The following is a 6,981-nucleotide window of genomic DNA, read 5'->3' as shown; positions in this document are numbered from 1 at the left end:
GCAGGAGCTGGAGCAAGTAACAGGAGCTTTTGGGTGAAGCTTAAGTCACGAATGCAGGGTGTCAGCTCTCCAGCTGACAAGCTCAGCATCTCTAACCATCACAAGCCATCATGCAAAATCTTGAGCAAAATCTCAGAAATCAGAAAGGAAGTTGATCCAGAGTCCTTCATTTTTCCTTTCAAAGAAAGAGATGGTCCCATTTATGTTTCTAGGCTGAAAGAAATATGTATAAAACCTTCCTGGACACACACATGGCAATAATTGGGATGAGCAGTGAATGCTGGCTCTTTTTGCATTTCCATCAGAACTTGATTTTATTTATTTATTCCATTTCCATAGCTGCCCATCTCAATTAATGACAATTCCAAAAGCTTTGCAACAATTAAAACAAGAAAAAAGCATTTTGAAATGTCCAAAATAATCATATCCAGTAGCCGAGAGACTTGGCTAGTTAATAGGAAAGCCGAGCAATGAGACACCTACAGCATTTAGTGCCTCAGGCTTTGGAAAACAGCTAGGCTCTTAACACCTTACAAGAGGCCAACAGGATGGGGGCCATTCTGCTCGCCAAAGAGAAGATATTCTACAGGGCAGGGACCACTGCAGAAAAGGCCCACATTTTAGTCCCTGCCAGCTGACACTCTTTGGCTGACGGGCGTAAGACAGTGGTGGCGAACCTATGGCACGTGTTCCAGAGGTGGCACTCAGAGCCCTCTCTGTTGGCACGCATGTCACCTCTGCCAGCAGCAGGTCTATCAGGCCACCGCTGCCACCTGGAGTTCCGCCCAGACTTGTATCTGCACCCCGCGGCACAGTAGCAGCCTTTTTTGTGCCTTGCAACATGGTGGCCCATTTTTGCGCCCCCGGTTTTTGCATGCCAGAGATAGCACTCAGAAGCGCCTCTCTGCCCCCCCCCCCCAGGGCACCACAATGCTGATGTGGCCCTGGCACTTTGGGATAAATAAGTGGGTTTTGGGTTGCGGTTTGGGCACTCGGTCTCTAAAAGGTTTGCCATCACTGGTGTAAGAGAAGGAATGGCAGAATCTGGAAGCGGAGTCAAAAGAGGAATCAACCTAGAGTTGCTATGTAGCCACAAATGAACACGTCCAATCCCTCTTGAATTGTGGAATGGAATAGGATCACCTGGTTGAGCTAGAGTTGGATTAGAAGACCTCCAAGGTTCCTTCCAACTCTTATCATTCTCTGTTTTAGGAGTTAATTTGCATTTAGCTCCATTTGATTTCCAAAGCCAACTCAAAATTCAGGTTTTGATTTATAAAGCTCTTTAGGACTTAGCTTCCAGGGCACCTTAAGGTCCACCTGCTCCAAAGTGATATTGCCCGACACAGTCAGGCTTTCAGAGAGAGGATGATGGGTCTGGGAGCCATCTTCTGTGGGGGCCCTGACATCATAGAGTCACACGGCATCTTTCCTATTCACTTTTGAGAAATCTCTCAAGATCATTTTGTTTGAGCAGCCTTTTGAGAAATCACCTGGGTGGATTTATATTGCATGTTCACCCTTTTATCATTTCTAGGCTGTTGGACATTTTGTTGTTGCATATCATTAAAAGTTCACTTGTTATCACTTATGCCGATCTGGAACGGAGGAGAAATTTCCTGACAGCGAGAACAATTAACCAGTGGAATTGCTTGCTTCCAGAAGTTGTGGGTGCTCTGTCACTTAGGGTTTTTAAAAGGAGACTGGACAACCATTTATTTGAACTGGAACAGGGCAGAGGTCCTCAACCTTTTGGGCACCAGGAACCAGTTCCGTGGAGAGAGGTTTTTCCGTGGACCGGAGGGGGCGTGGTTTTGTGTGCTGCCTGCATCTCGCAGATGGGGCTTTGCTTGTTTGTGCGGACCGGCTGCTGGCATGCTGTGGCCCGCTACTGGTCCATGGCCCAGGGCTTGGGGACCCCTGGTATAGGGTCTCCTGCTTGAGCTGAGGGTTGGACTAGAAGACCTCCAAGGTCCCTTCCAACTCTGCTGTTCTGCTCTTTTGGGATTATTTCTACATACAGTGCTGCACCCAAGGATGGTTATCCACCCAGTTGGACAACATAGAAATCAATGCAACATGACATATGTACGTAATTAGAAATCTCAGTTTGCCTGGCTGGAAATCCTGCCCCAGTTGACTTCACAAATATAGTTCATATTGTCATATCAAATATCAAATATTGTCATCACAGCCTCTACCGCAGTTGTAGGCACCATCCAGCAGTGTATTTTGCCATCAGCACTTGGCAGTAATGTAATTTTAATTCATACAGGTTTATTGTTAATGAAAAATTAACTGTTCTTGGCCAGAAAAAAAAGCTTGTTTTATCTCAACTTTGAGAGTCTGAGATATTCTTCCAGAGGTTGTTGCAGGGCTTATATCAGGGGGTTTGGGACTCTTCTGGTTTGTGGACATTCAGGCCTTCTTATCTCGATAAAAAAAAACCCATGTATATTCATTCTTTATGATAGCATGCAGTTTTTAACATGCTAGAGATTTTTTTTAGGATTGTGGTTTATCAGAAATGTGCAGGCACATTTGAAGCATGATGGATCAAGCTCAGCTTCTCCTCCCAGAAGTGACATTGTGTGTGTTGGCGGGGGGGGGGGAGCATCATAACAACACAATGACAGCTCCAATTCTTTTTAATATTTGTTGGGATGCTGTGTGCCTATACGAAAGGCCATTGTGATGGTTCAGCACTGACAAAAGTGCTGGACTAAACAAAGCAGGAAGCCTTTATGTGAGTGGTCTTGAAAATTAACAACAACACAAATATGCCTTGACAACCTCATTTTTCTTCCGTGTCACCATGACGTTACTTTCATCTCATCCTGAGCCTTCATTTCACAGGTATAAAATAGTCTTTTTCACCTTTACTCCAAGGGTAACGCATTAATACATTCATTCATCTGCTCAGCTTTTGATGGATATGTAGATGGCTTCTTAGTTCGTCTTTCTGCACTCACTTTATATATGCTCTGTCTTCTCAGTGGTCAGAATAAATATTATCCACCCATCATCTATCCTTCCATCTGCAGCGTCCAAGTAAAGGTAGTCTCTGACTTACGCCAGATCGTTTAATGACCATTCAGAGCCCTAGCAGTCTCAGAACAGGTGCTTTACAGCCTGGGAACTGCTTCCGGCTGACATAAAAAATTGTGTTTCCCCTTCTCATGTGGGGAGCCTTGGTGGAGCAGTGGGCTAATGCCTCCTTAAGTAACACCAGCTGCCTGCAATTAGTGCAGGTTCGAGTCCCACCAGGCTCAAGGTTGACTCAGCCTTCCATCCTTCCGAGGTAGGTAAAAAGAGGACCCAGATTGTTGGGGGCAATAAGCTGACTTTGTAATAATGCCGCTTGGGGTGTGTGTGAAAGCCCTAATAAGCAGGCATATACATAGAATGAAGGCTACTGCTAAGCTTGTAAGCCGCCCTGAGTCTTCGGAGAAGGGCGGGATATAAATGGAATTTTAAAAAAAATGTTTGCATTTTAAGCACTTGGCAACCAGCTTGCCTTTATAACCTGTTGCAACATCCTGTGGTCATTCTTTTTTAAAAGAAAGACAAAATGAATAAAGAGGAAGGAAGGAAGGAAGGAAGGAAGGAAGGAAGGAAGGAAGGAAGGAAGGAAGGAACTAACTCAGGTAGGTAGGTAGGTAGGTAGGGGAGGGAGGGAAGGAAGGAGGGAGGGAAGGAAGGAAGGAAGGAAGGAAGGAAGGAAGGAAAGAAGGAAGGGAGGAGAGGGAGGAGAATAGGGGAGGGAGAGAGGGAGGGAGGGAGGGAGGGAGGGAGAAAGGAAGGAAAAGGAAGGAAGGACAAATATCAATAAACGGACAAAGAAATGTTAGAAGTTGTAAAATTAGTGCTGAGTATATTATTGATGTAAAAAATAACCATAAAAAACAAAATACATTCTGACTCTTTGTGACAGAAAAGAATTTTAGGTCACATTCCACCTGGGTTGCAGGCAGTCCTTGATTTACAACCATTCATCTAGTGACCATTTGAAGTTACAACAGCACTGAAAATTGTGACTTAGGACCGTTTTTCACACTTACGACTGTTGCAGCATCCCCGTGGTCACGTGATCCAAATTTGGACGCTTGGCAACTGACACATATTTATGACCGTTGCAGTGTCCCGAGGTCACGTGATCCCCTTTTGCGACCTTCTCTCAAGCAAAGTCAATGGGGAAGCCAGATTCACTTAACAACCTTGCTACTAACTTAACAACTGCAGTAATTCACTTAACAACTGTGGCAAGAAAGGTGGTAAAATGGGAGGAAAATCACTTAACAACTGTCTCACTTAGCAACAGAAATTTTGGACTCAGTTGTGTTGGTAAGTCGAAGACTACCTGTAGTGTATCCAGTTTTGGTCACCACGATGTAAAAAAGATGTTGAGACTCTAGAAAGAGTCCAGAGAAGAGCAACAAAGATGATTAGGAGACTGGAGGCTAAAACATATAAGGAACGGTTGCTGGAATTGGGTATGTCTAGTTTAATGAAGAGGAGGGTGAGGGGTGACATGATAGCAGTGTTCCAGTATCTCAGGGGCTGCCACAAAGAAGAGGGAGTCAAGCTATTCTCCAAAGTGCCTGAAAGCAGGACAAGAAGCAACGGATGGAAACTAATCAAGGAGAGAAGCAACCGAGAACTAACATGAAATTTCCTGACAGTTAGAACAATTAATCAGTGGAACAACCTGCCTCCAGAAGCGGTGAATGCTCCAACACTGGAAGTTTTTAAGAAGAGACTGGAGAGCCATTTGTCTGAAATGGGGTTTCCTGCCTGAGCAAGGAGGTTGGACTAGATGACCTTCAAGGTCCCTTCCAACTTTTTATCATTGTTGTTATTGTTATTGTTGATATTATTATTATAACTGAAGGGCTAATATGGTTCAGGGCTGAGTTTAAAACATGAATTGCTTTAAGGAAGGAGAGAAGAATAGGACTGTTTATCCATCCAGAGAGGATATCTCCTCCTGACATGATATACGCAGACAATCTTGTGCTGCGTTTGTTTGTCATATGCCTACCGAGTAGCAACTGCAAAGAGAAAAGCCATTATTATTTGGCTGTTTTGCTCTGAATTTTTTTTTTAAAAAAAGGATTTCAGGGTCCTCCTTGGCCTGATCCCAGTTCCTTCTGCTATTGAGGCAGATGAACCACACGGCTAATTGAACTACTTATTTCTAAATTTGCAACCATTTATGTAAAATAGAACACGCAAGTATTGCCACAAAATCTGTGTTCTCTCTCTCTCTTTCTCTCTCTCTCTCTCCCACCTCTTTCCCACCTCCTAACATTACAGTTCCTCAACCAGTTGATAAAAAGTAAATCCCACACCAAAGGTTTCAGAGCCCACACGAAACAGGAAAGCCCTTGAGCGTTGCTTTAGAAAGCCAGCGCATTCCTGGGAAAATGCCTCTTGGAAGGAATCAGGGGTCCTTCATATGATCTTGCTAAGAAGCATGAGAAGCTTTATAATCTCTTTGCTTCAGGAAACACAGATGATCACAAGGCCTCTGCTGCCCCCCCCCCCCGGCTCAAAGAGATTTTCCCCCTCTCCAATTTTAAAGGTTAATTCAAACTTCTGACAGGCATCCTTGTCTTCTCCCATCCTCTGGTTTGTTGCGTTTAACAATTCAGCGCTTTCCAACACAAACTTTTGCAGTTGTCTCATTTGAAATGTAAGAAGAAGTAATGGAGATTTTGTTTTCCTTTGGGGAGGATGTATTGTTCGTAACCCATCGTTAATGGTATAGGACAGAGGTAGGCAACCTTGGCTCTTTGATGACTCGTGGACTTCAACTCCCAGAATGCCTGAGCCAGCCATGCTGAGGGGAAAGGGAGAGGTTTCCAAGCTGAGCCATGCTGGCTCAAGGAATTCTGGGAGTTGAAGTCCACGAGTCATCAAAGAGCCAAGGTTGCCTACCCCTGGTATAGGAGAAGAAAAATGAGGGGAGTCAGGAGCAAAGAACCCATTGATGTTTGCTCTTATAGGAGGACAGCACCCCTGCCCCCAGGGAAAGAAGTATTTGGGGAAATATTAAAAAGGCAGAATATTATATTTCCCCAAAGGGATAATGAAGCAAATCTTAAAAAGGCAGACACTTCTCCTTCTCCCCCAGCCAGAAACTCAGCAGGCCAGTTCTGTAGAAATGCAGATTTGATAATCCCGTTCAGAAAGATTGAGCAAATGCTACCTGCAGAAACTCATTCAAGACAGGATCTTTTGAAATCCCTTGAAGCAAGATTTGATAGCTAACAATAGCAGAGTGATAGGATTAGAACCAGCAACCACTCACCCCAAAAAATCCAACACAGGACATAGCCATCAGCCACAGACCTTTAGGACATAATAGGATTAACCCACCACCATTAGAATACCAAAAAAGGACACACTCAAAAAGCTCAGGTCAAAGTTCATGCCACAGGAACAGGAACAACTCCAAACACAAAAGCCCAAGAAGGTATAAAAACCCACCCGTCCCAGCTCCATGTGGTCAGCTGCCCCAGAGCCATATTTCTGTCTGGTTCTGCTCCTCAATAAACTAGAACCTTTTTAATAAAGCGGTTTCCATTTTGTTTATTCCCGGCTTGGACTGGACTCCTGATGAAGATTTTTCTTTCAACACTCTTAAAGGCCTGCTGAACATAATAATAATTATTATTATTATTATTATTATTATTATTATTATTATTATTATTATTATTATTATTATTATTATTATTATTATTTTATTTATATACCGCCCTTCTCCCGAAGGACTCATATACATAGATCAGCTTTTCCTTCACTCTGGAGTTGATGGAAACCTAAGCCAGTCCTCCGTTTAGGTTAGGACCACAATTGGGTCCAAAATTTCCATTGCTAAGTAAGACCATTGTTAATGAGTTTTGTCCCAGTTTGTGACCTTTCTTGCCAGCAATTGTTAAATGAGTCACTGCAATTGTTAAGTTAGCAACACAGTTG

This window comes from Vipera berus (assembly GCF_964194415.1).
Source record: "Vipera berus genome assembly, chromosome: 4".
Lineage (NCBI taxonomy): Eukaryota > Metazoa > Chordata > Lepidosauria > Squamata > Viperidae > Vipera > Vipera berus.
This window is presented reverse-complemented; position numbering follows the sequence as displayed.